Consider the following 14,591-nt stretch of genomic DNA (forward strand, 5'->3'; position numbering starts at 1 on the left):
GTAATAGTTTCTCTAATAAATACATTAGAGTATACTATTACTCCATTTGATATGTCCTTATATTTTTGTTTATTTTGTTGTATAGCATATTAATTGCATAAAATTTATAAATTATATAGGAACCTCATTGCTAGTCGACCGTTTATATTTCTCCGTATATTATTTGTATTCAGTCGCCCCTAGCATATACAATCATATCAGTATTTTATGTTGAGCATACTTTAAAAACTGGGCTGTTTGAAATTTCTATACTTAATAACTTCGGCTTTTAACTTTAATTTTAATCTTTAAAATTATGATTTCCATTGTCAACTCATTTGTTTATTTATACAGGATTTATTTTTCGTCGATTCTGTTGCAAAACAAACATGCCCAAGACATTTTAAAATAATTTTACGCGTAATTAAGTTTCATACGGATTCCAAAAATGGGCTCAGGTGGAAATGTACAAAGAAAAATAGCTAATAATAATTGCTGGGTAGAAATATCACCCTGACATTTAATTACACAACATTTTGGTGCTTAACAATTATCCTTATTGCATAAGACCACGTTAATCAACCAAAAGTGTCGTCCCAATTTTATGACATATTTTGCGATATATTGCGAATAAAAAATAAAGTAAACACGAAGGTTATATGACGCTGAATAACATTGCGTACACAAAAAAAACGACAAAGGAAATAAGTTATAAAATACATTGAACGAAAGTATTTATTAAGAAGAAAAGAGAAAGCATGAGGATTTAAAGACATCTTCAACACAACTTTCAAACGTAATTCTTTTTTATCTTTCAACAACTATTGCATTGGTGATTACTTACACTATGAATGCATTTTAATTAATCAATACATATAATATGAACAACTACATTTTAAATTCAGTATCTGTGTTTAAAAGTAATTTAACTTTATTGTCCATCATGAATTATATATAAAAAAGCATAAGATAGACACATTCTATGGCACATAGGAATATGAATCCCGGAATTTAAACTGAACTAAAAATAAGCTGAATTGCTTTCTTTCCTCATATATTTCACATACGTTTTTACGTTAATGGTAACGTGTACAAATTATAGCCAAACATAAAAAATGTGTGCATATAGAAACATCCCATTATTAAATAAAATTTAAAAATCTATTTACTAAATAAAACTATAATTATACTTACCAAAATTATTTAATACATTTCCTTGCTGAGTCTTTCTGATCATAAGTCATATCTACAATTGGAAACAAATATTTAAATACACTGAGCAAGATAAAAAAAAACAGAAAACAGAAAAACTGATATATACTTGGCCTAAAACAGCACACATGAGATGAATTCGGTGCAGTGTAAATTGTTATTAAATGGAGAAAATTCTAAAATAAAAGTGTAATATTGATATTGCTTTAACTGTAATATAACTATGAATTGCACTTTTTACAATATGAGAATATTTTACACGTCTTAAGTAAAACAACTATTTCAGGAACTATAATCCATAATATTATACTCTTTATAAAAATCTCACGTTATCGACATCTTGCCTAAAGAAATTGATTTCTTAGTTGCAAACTATTATAAAGCGTTTTTTTTTTAAATAGATGCACATCCAAGTTTCAAATTATAATATATATAGGGCGTCAAAAAGAAAGTCCGCGCATGTCACTTTAAAAAAACACACACATTTAAGATGAATTAAACGAAACTGCTTAAAAACAAAACCCTTTTACTTGGTTTGCTTATAACTGTCCATTTGATTATTAATTGATCTATCCAAGTGTTCACACGAATTTCAAAAAAAATCTTCGGAAAAAAAGCTAAAATAAATTTTGCAGCAACTAATGAGCTTACACCCTGCTGAAATATACCTCTTTTAGCATCTCTAATCGTAAAATACCTATGTTTTTAGTATATGTAATAAAATTGTTGCTGTTCTTGGTAATGCAACGTAATATTAAGTCCGTATACCTCGGATATCTATTAGTAATCGTACAGAGCTCATTAATCCCAACTTTTCTGTTTTATCCATACGTGAAATCGACGGCAGATACAAATGTGATTAGAAAACTATATAAATGACTGTACAAAATCACATAATTATCGGCAGTGTTCGTGATGCTCAATAATCTGGCCGTACTCGAGTTACATCTTAGAGGGAAGACACTCCTATAAAGATCTGAATACTCAGAAACAGATTGAAACGGTTCCCGAAATACAACCACAGTGGAATCTTGTTAAAGTCTTTTGTTTTCACAGTTAAGAACTTATTGAAGGAATTTAATTTGTCAGGCTGTGTTGTTACATGAAATCCAATGGTTTCTGGAAAAGACGGAAAGCGCCGTCTGGATTTCGTCAGATGCATTAATCGTCATGATTTTCATGTTGTTCGAAAGTGATTTTAGCCCCGAAAGAAAGTTCAATAGGCTAGGCAGTGATGTTAGGCTGTACGTACGTCCATGGAAAAACTAAGAATTTAATCCCAATTGCACAGGTTCAACGCTGCAAGGTAGTTGAGGTAAAGTTCTGATGTTGGACGTAATAATTGCCAATGGGCAGGGCATATAGGTCCCTTACAAGTTCGAATAAACTCGACCAACTACGATAATATGTTAACAAAATATTTCCCACCTTAATTTGACAGGAATATTGGTAATACTCATATGTAGGATGATGCTCTAATTCACAAAGCTGGCAACATAATGAAGCCTTTTAAGAGGATGATATTCAGTGGTTGTATAAACCTTCAGCATCTTCAGCCAGTTATCCTATCAAAAACGTATGCTATTGCATAAAGAAACACTACGCATTACAATAAGTATTTTCTATTCTGCAAAGTTTTATTTTTGTTTTCTCGATTTTATTTTTTTTAAATTGGCCTACACATAGAATACATAAACAAAAATTCCAATATGAAAAGTAACATCTTTGGAGGAATAAATGCCAAATAGATTGAAGCATCGGTAGTTGAGACAGTTACATTCAATTTAGCTTAAATTCGCGGATTTTACAAAAACGACAAGTGCTGACTTTAATTTGGCGGTACTGTAAATTATACTTATATATAGTCATCTGCATGCAGTACTGTTTCGCTGTTGCACAGCTCATCAGTACAACTAGACTAGCAACTAGCTCAAGCTAGGATCAAAACCCGATCGCCAAAAAGCCAGTCAGAACTTTTAAATGTTGCGCCATATATATGTCACATATAGATATATGTATAATATACATTTAATATATATATATATATATGTATATATATATATATATATATATATGTTGGGATACATACATTTTTATATACATTATATATATGATATCTAGTATGTGCATATTACATATATAAAATGATACACATATTTTATATATATAGATACATATATTATATATACACATACATATACTATCTATCTCTCTCTCTATATATATGCATGTATTATATATGTACATACATATATTATACATAAACACACCCATATTTAATATACACATTATTGTGATATATATATATATATATATATATATATATATATATATATATATATATATATATATAATGTACATGTTATGATACACACATTTTTATAGTTGCCCTGGATATGACCTTAAACTATATCCAGTGGTGAGGCACAAGCTTGCGGGCTTTGGGGAGTGTGGAACCACCCTTTAACTCACATTGCTGCCAAGTCCACTCTGACCCGGAGTGGTAGTAGCTGGACGTGTTCCTCCTGTGGGTTAAGTAGAAATCGACTTGAAAACAACAAATATATTCTATTAAAATGGTGTCCTCTTTGGATTCGGCATTAAATAACATGAAAAAGGCTTGATATGCCATAAAACAAAAACAACCAACCGACCAACATTTTATATATTTTATATGATACCCCTAGTATGTGTGTATATATATATACATATATAAATATATAATGAATATATATATACATGTATATACATACACACATACGTAGACATATTATATCTATACATACATATATACACAAGTATTATATATATATATATACATACATACATATATTAAACATAAACATACCAATATTTTATATACACATTATGTCAATATATATATATATATATATATATATATATATTTACATGTAAAATAAAAATTACAATTACATTTACTAAGATGAGCCAAGATGGTAAAACTAAATTATATTATAAATATTAAATACTTTACATTTATAAAGTAATCTCAACCAGATGTAAAACTCGATAAAACCAAATAGGAGATAAAGCTAATAATACGAACAAACAGTTAATAAAACATGTTAAAAACACTTTGAAAAAGAGTTAAAACATATTGAATCTGAAAAGGAAAGGTTTGATAAATGGATGGTCCTCAATTCGCGGAGTTTCGGAGAAATACATTCCTTCTTATCAGATGGTAGGAATTAGCAAAAGGCGGGATCGGATTTTGCATACAAAAGTCTTTGATGAAACTGCAAGTAAGTAAGAGATCTTACTTAATAACAAAAAGTGAAATAGAGCGAATATGGTGAAGAAAATTTGATTACACGTGAATGGATTGTCTGGTGAACGGTAAATAATGCAATGACGGTAAAATCCAAAAATATAACTCTAAGAAAGTTAATTGAATTTCCATTTGCACAAGTAAAAACCAAGGAAATCACGTAATTGGAAGAAGGTCCAAAATAATTCCAAATGCCGAAATCCATGGAATAAGTCACAAATATGTACAAGGAAAGGGGGAAAATTCCAATAATGTTAATAAAAGAAAAATAAGATATGCTTTTCACACGGCTGCCGAGACATAATGTAAATAAGAAAGATCAGGGAAGAAGAAAAGGAAAAATATCAGGGAAGACGAAGAGGAAAAAATTAAACAGCGATAGAATTAAATAGAAAATAGAAAAGCAAATCTCAAAATGACCCAGACAAAAAGTTGTTAAAAGTTGCGAAAACAATAGGGGGAATATAGGTCAACTGAAATGTACTGGTTATTACTTAATAAAATTTCAGCAAGAGTTGTTAAAAGACACTAAATTGAAATAAATAAATAAAAGATAAAGAAAAAGAAAAAAACATAAAATACATAAAGGATATGAGTGTATGGGTAGATTGATATATGAGATGGATAGGAATATTTTAAGACTAAAACGAAGATTGAAGATAAAAAATTGCAGATAAAAATAACTGCTGGTAAAAATAACAAAAAAAAACGGTCAAGCAAACAAGAAATAAGGAATTTAAATAAGGGATTATTAAGTTATAAAATATTAAGAAGTATGTAGAAAAAACAATAAAGTTAAAGAAATATTATATATCTATCTGAAACGTTAATTATAATTTCAAAATTACCATAATGAAATTTTGACTTACGTTTAAAGAGAGAGATCAGTTCTTTTTTAGAATTTATTATATTGTTACTTTGAGGGGAAGTAATTATATTTATAGCTTCGGTTGTGCAGAGGCGACATGAAGTATGAGACTTAACTCTTTATGATAGTGCATTTGATTGAGAAGCGGGTATTATTAGAGTAAAGTTTTTTTTAAATAAAAGTGGTTAGACAAGTCCCTTGGTTATTATTAGAAATATTGTTGTTATAAGAATAAATGTGGTTTGATATTTTTTCTTTATTAATGTTGAAGTAGCGGAGATATATGTATGTACTTTATTAAACGGTCGAGGTCTGATATTTATATTAATTTGCTGATTTGAATTAGTTAATTATTTAGAATTTTGTTAATAGTGTTCAACAAACAGCGGGACAATGATTGTCTGAGGACTATTTTGGAGAGGAAAATGAGTGTTGCTAGTGTTAGTATGGCTATTAGGAGAATATTAATATTATTATTATTATTATTATTATTATTATTATTATTGCTAGCTGTATGATTGTAGATTAAGGGGCTGCTCAAGTGGTATATTGGATTAGTAACTATATCAGATAGAGGATACGAAGAAGGATAACTTGAAGACGAAATATTAGTGTCTGTTATGGGAGGATTACGTGGGAGCTCAGTAATTGTGCAAGAATATATAACATCTTTATGGATTCAATCATGTTTAGTGGGCATAGGTGTCTGTTATTACAATTACAGTTTGTTTTGGGGTTTATTGGGAAAGGGATTTTTCATGCTGATTTAATTTTTTGTTATTAGATATTAAGATTCTTTGTGCTTAATAAGACATTCTTGACGAAGAAATCCTGATTGCGTTTTTATTGAAAATAGAACTATATCTGTGTGGGTATTTGAAAGAGTTTTGACATTTACGCTAAATGGAGGATTAAACAAAATATTTTTCTCCTGATGCGACTGGGTGGGTTAAAATTATTGCAATTAGTATTTTTGTTTGGATGACATATGGAGACTGGTTCATTTTTATTGAATTGGTTTCTTACAAGTCATATTGTGTGTGATTACAGATTTAAGGCTGCCTGCAGCAGGAGCATAATGGTTGTATTTAATATTTGCCTGGTGCCCTGAATTCCTTAAGGCATTATTGAAGAAAGTATCAGAAAGAGCAGTCCCTATTCTAGAGACGGACGGTACTATAGATTTTATAATTGAGTGGGGGTGGTTAGAAAATTTATGGACGTATAAAAGCGTAAGGGTAGGTTTATGATAGGGACTACGAGTTTCGGTGTTCAGATTAAGTGTAACGTCTGGAAAATTGGAAGGGTCTGTGTTCGGTCCAATAATTATAGAAAGGCTTTGGTTATTAAAGATGTTATGAAATGGTTTAATTGTTTTATTTTACTTACTTGACCAGGCTGTTGTAGTAAAAAGGGCATCATCTCTATAAAGGTCCCCTTGGATATATTTTAAGTGGTATTTAAGTTCTTTCAGTAAGAAGAGTCCCACAAAATCGGTAAGGTATGCAGAGTCAGAAGAACCATTAATATGTCAAAATTATCAGGGGTGTCCTTTCTAGTCCAAAGATTATTGTTAAATTGTATAAGGGACTTTCTCGCTAAGAGAATTAATTTAATTTCTAAATTAGTTAAGTCGAATTTATTTTAGGAACAATTAGAATCCTTTTTAAAGGATCGGGGAAATTAATTGTTAATAATTTTAGATGTTAAAGGTTATGAAGTTAAAGTGTTTATTTTAAAGCGAGACAAAGCAATTAATTAAGGAATCTGAATTTAGCCAAAGATATAAACTTACTTTTTCTTTAATAGAAGGGATGGTTCTATATAAGATAGTTTTGCTTATAGCATAGTTTGATGGGCGGATCAATCTAATGGAGGGGTTGTCAAAGAAATTATGCTTATGATCCTTGAAGGTAAATCTAGGGGTACCCGAAGATATAATTTCAGTGAAGTTATGAATATTCATAGAATCAGTAAACGTTTAGCTTAATAATTAATGGAATCTAAAATCTTAGGAGGAATTATTTTATAAGATTTATTAAGTTCTTTATACAAAAATTGTTTATATGTGGGATAGTCAAGTTTATAATATTTTTTTGTCTTATAAGCAGGGACGAATATATGTTTATTCTTTTTAAATTTTTCGGTAAATTTTTTTTCGAGTAACCGGATTATAATGGTGTTTTTATTTTTGTTAAATTTCATTTTTTGGCTAAATTTAGCATGGAATTCACAAACTCCTCAAGGTAAGTGTTGGAGTTAAGGTTGTTAGTGGTGTTTGATCCATAAAATCTGGTAGCAATTATTTTGATTTTCTTTTGTTCTCTATGAGAGTTGATAGGGAGTTCATTGGTTAAGATTTCTGGGTGAGGTTGATCTACAGAGGTAATAGGCGCTTTAAGCTTATTTTTAATGCTTAAGTCATGGATTTTACTTTTGCAAATTGAGATTCAATTAAATTACTTGGAGTTATATTTTTGGATTTTACCGTCATTCGATTATTTACCGTTCACCAGACTAACCATTCACGTGTAATCACCTTTTTCTTAACCATATTCGCTCTGCTTTACTTTTGTTATCAAGTAAGATCTCTGACTTACTTGCACTTTCATCCAAGACTTTTGTATGCAAAATCCGATCCCGCCTTTTGCTAATTCCTACCCGCTGATGAGACGGAAAGTATTTCTTCCAAACTCCGTTGATTGAGGACTATCCGCTTACCAAGTGTTTCCTCTTCAGATGAAATATATTTTAATATTTTTAAAAGTGTTTTTAACATGTTTGTTAACTTTTTTCTCTTATATATACATGCATATAAATGTATATTTTAGATAAATCAATATATATGTATATATGGTATGATACATACATTATATATATGTATATATAATATGCATATAGAATGTATATACATATATTTGATATATGACACCTATTATATATATGCATGCCTATACTTTATTTACACATATTATATCCATACATATATATTTATTTCTGTAATCTTTTTATTTATATGCACATACATATATTTATAGACACATTATACATATGTGTATATATATGCATACATATGTATGCATTATATATATATGTGTATATATATTATGTATGCATATATATACATATATATGCATATATATACATACATATGTATATTATATATATTATATATATATATATATATATTATAAATTACCTTCCGTATGTAAATGTAATAATATGGAGTTACGCGCTTATTTTCAGTATTATATAAACATTTGTTATTTTTATAATAAAATTCTAAATTCTTAAAAATTTCTAAAAATCGGTCTATTATATTCACTTAAAAAGTAAGCTGTGGTTTTATTGCATGGCGTAAAAATGTTATTGCTATATATATTAAACGAATACTACAACGACTAGGTTATCTAGTATCTTTGTTCTGTGTAATAAGTATAGTTAACACACATGAACACATTGCACACTATATACGGATAAGTATTATGTAAACACGTGCACTTCCGTTACTATTTAAAATCATAGAAAATAGTCACCAAGCAGATTCATACCATACTCATTTTTATATTGTTTTATGTCCTATATATACATATCATGAATGTACTTTCCTCTTTCAAATGTTTTTGTCGAGAAAAACTAATTAAAATCAATTTATTGTAATTTGAATGTATATGTGTGCTCAGTTCAATGGATTTTATTTTATCTTATGTCAAGTATATTAGATACATGAATAATTGTGGCTTGATGAGGATCTTTCTCTAGAAAACACACTATTATGGTTGAACAACCTAGTTTGTGTAATCTATTCTACTAACATATTAATAATTGTTTCATGCCAGCAAGACTTATTCGAACATTATGTCTGAATACACTATGTCAAATTTTAAATGTTTAAACCAAAAATCGGCTAAGTAATTTGGTAGAGACCGAACAGATCACTTTTTTATTAGTTTGACCCTAATTTTACCCCCTTAACATTAATTACTTCATGTTCAAATAAAATTAAATATGTTGATCCATATCAAAGTAGCGTACAGTTAAAATCTTAATTGTTTAGGCTGAAAATTGGTGAAGGGGCTTGGGAGAGTTTTTATAGGTCAAATTGTTTTGATAAATTACTCTCTGTAAACCGATTAAAAAATATTTTCAAATATTACTACACCTTATCAAATCTCGAGCCTCTCAGCGTAAAATTGACATTGTAATTTTGTAGGGAAATGTACACACAGAGACACACACACACAGACGATTGCACTTTATAGATATATAGATTTATTTAAATAGCTTAATACTTACATTTTCTCTATTTTATCGCTATTGTGTATAATTGTTGTTTGTACTGTGAAAAATTTTCTAAAACTTAACGGAAACAGGGATTCATGTTTTAAGTTATCTAATTATGACTAAAAAATGTATATTTGTAATTACCTTTACTGTATTACTACAGTTGCTATAGAAAATGCAATTTATAGACGTTCGTCTGAATGGGGAAATTGTATATGTATTGCAAATAGCTGCAAAGTCGATGTAAATCATGACAGAGTGCCGATACATCTGGCTCTATGGAGAAGAGACAACATGCCATCACAAGGAGAACACGCTATGGATTCTAAGAGAAGCATTTAACTCAAACAAATAGCAATAAATAAATTTACTAGAGAAAAGAGGAGTCACTTGATGCCAGAATTATTCCAAGATAAATTCTGACTGGTATTAACATTCCGGATGAGTACACTAACTATTACTACAATTCATGGTAAACGGAAATTAGTGTGCCAAAAGCTGACCCACAAAATTATGAAAGGCCACAAAGATCTTGGTTTGTTGCCAGTTTTTACGATGATGCTGTACCTATGTATTAAAAATACATTTTTTTAGTATTAGGCGAGTAGAATTTTCGGAATCTCGTTTCCTAACACACAGAAAATATATAGAAAACATGCATAGGATTACAATTATACGTTAATTAAGATGACTACCAATACTCTAATAACGGCACGAAAGCGAGCGACTAAATTGATTCAGTAAGGTTTCCCATCCAACTTCTCGTACTGATACCGAATTCGATATTAAGATGGTGAAGTCTTGAAGGATACAGATAGAGGACGTCGGCGACCAGAACGCTGTGTCCATACCATCTATCATAAACACTAGTAGTCCAAATAATACATAATACAAAAATCCATAATCAAAATTAGAGTACCACAATTTCTAATATCAATAATTGAAACACGCATACGCATATATCGACTTGATACGCAAGTTTTATGAAATAAAAAAAAATGTTTTATCACAATTGTTTTCTACAATAATATATTTCCATGTTTTCTTCGGTTAACGCACACGGGAGAAAGACTAATTCTCTGATACGCAACCACGAATAAACGAATACATAAATAATAGAGACAATAAAGTGTATCTGTCATTTTCTGTTTTCCCATAACTTTTACAAGAATGACGTGTTATTTATGATTTCTGTAAGGGTAACCCGCGCGCTGTGTGAAAGCAAAGATGGTTCGAGGAAACGACTACGCACAAAGCAAGAGGCTACCAGGTCAGATGATAAGACGCATGGTGATTATGATTAACGCATGTCCCAGCACCGTGTGCAAAACTGAAAAATTAATTAACAAAAAGATTTCGAACACTTTTTATATTAATCTGAAAATAACGAGCGTGTTAGACTGTACGATGATAAAACGCCGGTCAAGTCGTGTGGAAAAGACTCGGTAGGGGATACATGGAATTATTGAGCAAGTCATATTCCTTAATCGGGTGGCACAAGACCATTAGATGAGAACACTAAGATAATAGAAGACGAGGGAAACAAAAAATACGAGCCAATATCTGCCATCCAAGAAAATTTGATACTGGATTTGTTGCACGCAGAAATAAGACTGTCATCCCCACGAGGGTCAGCAGATACCCGCTATTTTAAACTATTACCATATTTTCTTCGAGATCGCGTGTCGGATGAACTCTGCTTGGATAAGCTGAGGATTGTCCGCCTGTTGTTAGCTCTTTGCATATATATATATATATATATATATATATATATATATATATATATATATATATATATATATATATATACCTGCATTAAATCTTATCACTCGATTACCTTATCGTTGATGATTTTGTATTTCTCCTTACCGAATGGGAAATGATTAATTAAATTTTAATGATTTTCCGCTTATATATTCTTGCGATATCTTGTGATACACATTCAATTCATGTGAAGTGCGTTCTCTTTCGTCACGCTTAACTTATTAGGGGGAAAAAACAATTAGTCAGCGAATCCTTCTTGTGTTCAAAACCTCAACTGGTCTGCTGAATGAACATTCAACTCGAACAGTCCTGTTGTGTTTTAAGCCACGATTAGGCATACAAAGGGAATATTGAAGGGCTCTTTGCAGAGACATGCTTCCATTATTTTTTCCGTCACTTACATGTTTTATTACAGCTTCGCGCATTGTTACTTGCTCTATGGATAAAAATCTTACAAAATGATAAAATTCCAATATCTAAATTTTTGTGTGCTCCTATTTCCCTCTTTATTGAATCGTTCTGTTTTCAGCTAGCGTTCTCAAGCTCTGCCATTCTCGCTCCAGTCTATTTCTGTATGTCAGGAAGATTTCATGTAGATGCAGTATTTGCTGTCTACTTTTGTTCCTGTAGTCGACATAGACAAAACGGAAGCTCTCACCCAGAAGAGAATTCCCTTTTGACGGGAAAGAGTGCGGTGGCGAATTGCTCTGCCGGTTGAACAAGCCCTAGAAGCACAAACTAACAACAAGTCTGGGTGTTAAGAGTGGAGATAAAGTGACTGGCTCGACGATGTCATATTTGTCAGAAGGACATATTCGACATAAATGGTATCATGATAAAAAAAGACATCAAATAAGTAGAATGTTTTGATTGACACCTAGAAACACTCAACCGAAAAGAATAATATTTTTGGATTAATTTAATGTTTTGCACGGATCAAAAGTTTGATAGTTTAGTCATATAATCGGCTGAGCAGAGTTTAATTACTCAACTGACATAATTTAACATTTTTAAAATCTGGAAAAAATAATGGAATTAATCTCAAGAATATTTTTGTCTTATAGTGTGTATTTGTTTTTAAGCACTAGATAGTGTTTTACGGGAAAAAATAAATCAAATAGAACCCAATAGATAATAACCATACGTTTTAAATTTAAAGATTTATTTATTCAATTATATGAAATATACTCACATGTGAGGGCAGTTAACACAACGTATAATTTTGCAATATACTCCCTTCTTTCATAAATTAAGACACGTAAACTTATCAATATTCTTGGTAATATGTATCCTTCATCCTCGAAGGTGTATTTTTACCATTTACTACAACTGCACGTGCCATTAAGCTGTTTCATATTTAGTATCACCATACCATTATCCGGATTTTAACTGGATGGTTATATCGTGGTCTATGCTACATATCCCTTTTTACTGTCCGGATTTAATTTTGCTTTTAAAGTCATCGGAATAAAATCTGTTTTATTTTATTACTATATAAGTGACGGACGTCGTGCAGAAGGTACATAATCTCTAACTTGGACATTTACTGTGTCAGGAAAAGTTACTTAGATTCTAACATCACTTTTATACAATTATACATCGACTGAATAGTTCTGTTGTTCTCCTCTAGGATGTGCAACACTTCAAAATATATTCCTCGCATTACTCAGTGCTTTATTATTATAATCTCTGTACTCCCTATAAACCACATTACATTTTAAACCATATGGTATATATTGTTGTTCAATTGTGTTCTCATTCACTGATAGTTTCTTATTTATCTACATGAAATAATTTTCTTTTTCATAAATATATTCCAATTATTTATAACAAACATTTCATTTTGATACATTCTTTTAATAAAATTTACTTATAATCTTTGCGTCAACCTTAAAATATGTCTAACTAAACGAATGCGGGTTATCTAGTCTTACTCGATCTTATTAAATGGCTTTTCGGACATATTTACTGCACAAGTCTAACTGCTTAAAAAGGGGATTATGTTCATTTAATTATTTTTATTGTTAATAAAATTGTAGGTTTAAACGCAATTAAGGGTCTATCTCCCCTCCATATAATACTTCCTGTAATAGAACGCTAGATGTCCTAGTCTCTAAACACAAGTTTAACTGTGTATCGATTAAAATGATATACATTATCTCTAGAAATGAACATGCCCTTGACCTTTTGGGTTGAGTTAGAGTAAATAATCAGAATCATAGGAAACCAGTTTATTGCTTTTCTTTTAAATGTGTTAAATAATGTACATAATCATCCCATTAACACATTATAAAACAATAACACATACTCTATTTCGTTTACACTCATGCTAATTCCTGTCCGCCCTAATGTAAACAGTCGCATCTTTTGTTATGTCTTTCTTTATTTTTCAATGTTTATTGTCATAGCGAAAAACCAATCGTAAATCTAATTCACCGCTTTCTGACGGAAACCAAATTGCGATGGATAAACGTATATAGCGAAAAAATATGTTTTTGATGCGGGGAAATTGATTTATCTATGGGCTCATTTACAAGATTAACTTAAATCGTTTTATCTTCCTATCTCGCTGTATATTTACAATACCAAAGCCAGCTGTGTATATTTTTCTAATAGCTAACATCATATAACTCGCATTTTCCCCAACAGATATTCTTGCATATTAACCTCAACATGCTCTGCTCTTAATGCCGGCTGTTTTAGCAGATTGTAATTCGTATGGAAGCCATCTACACTTTAAAGTATCGCATGATCTTTAGTATTGAAACGAACAATTTGTTAAGTAAAACATACGTATTTTAGTTTAGATGGGCTCATTGCTCATGTTAATCAGATTAGCATTGGCATATATAATGTAATTGGAATATAGCTAACTTCATGGCAATGTTCTTGATGAGTGTTTTTTTATGTAAAAATCTTCGATAAGTGTCAATAATCGAAAATGTTTGATAACGGAAAAAAGATTATATTTGAACTTAACACAGTATATAGCCTTACATCACAAGTACTTCAAATAAGTTCTATTACCTTTAGAATGTATCTTGCTTTAAAAAGCTATGATCTTAGGGCACGTTCATAATAAAGTTGTTGTTTCTTTTGTTTAAAGCCAAAACTGAACTATAGTAATTTTATTTATTTATTTTTTTTTTTATTTCGGACTATTAGTCTCATCTTTATTAGTTGTTGTTTGCCTGG

General features: G+C 30.3%; 1 protein-coding gene across 6 annotated transcripts in view; it reads right to left on the reverse strand.

Moving 5' to 3' along the window:
* LOC145267860 (uncharacterized) overlaps positions 1-14,591 on the reverse strand; it is a 2,055,798-nt gene that overhangs the window by 485,277 nt on the left and 1,555,930 nt on the right. For 5 of the 6 annotated variants that reach the window (XM_080123344.1, XM_080123412.1, XM_080123509.1 and 2 more), the window contains one exon: positions 1,174-1,225. The exons of the other annotated variant lie outside the window; for it this stretch is intronic. The gene's annotated coding sequence lies outside the window, so the exon portion shown is untranslated. The remainder of the gene's footprint in view (positions 1-1,173; positions 1,226-14,591) is intronic. 6 annotated transcript variants of the gene reach the window in all.

Source organism: Euprymna scolopes, chromosome 1 (assembly GCF_053919585.1).
Source record: "Euprymna scolopes isolate OS-2025 chromosome 1, ASM5391958v1, whole genome shotgun sequence".
Lineage (NCBI taxonomy): Eukaryota > Metazoa > Mollusca > Cephalopoda > Sepiida > Sepiolidae > Euprymna > Euprymna scolopes.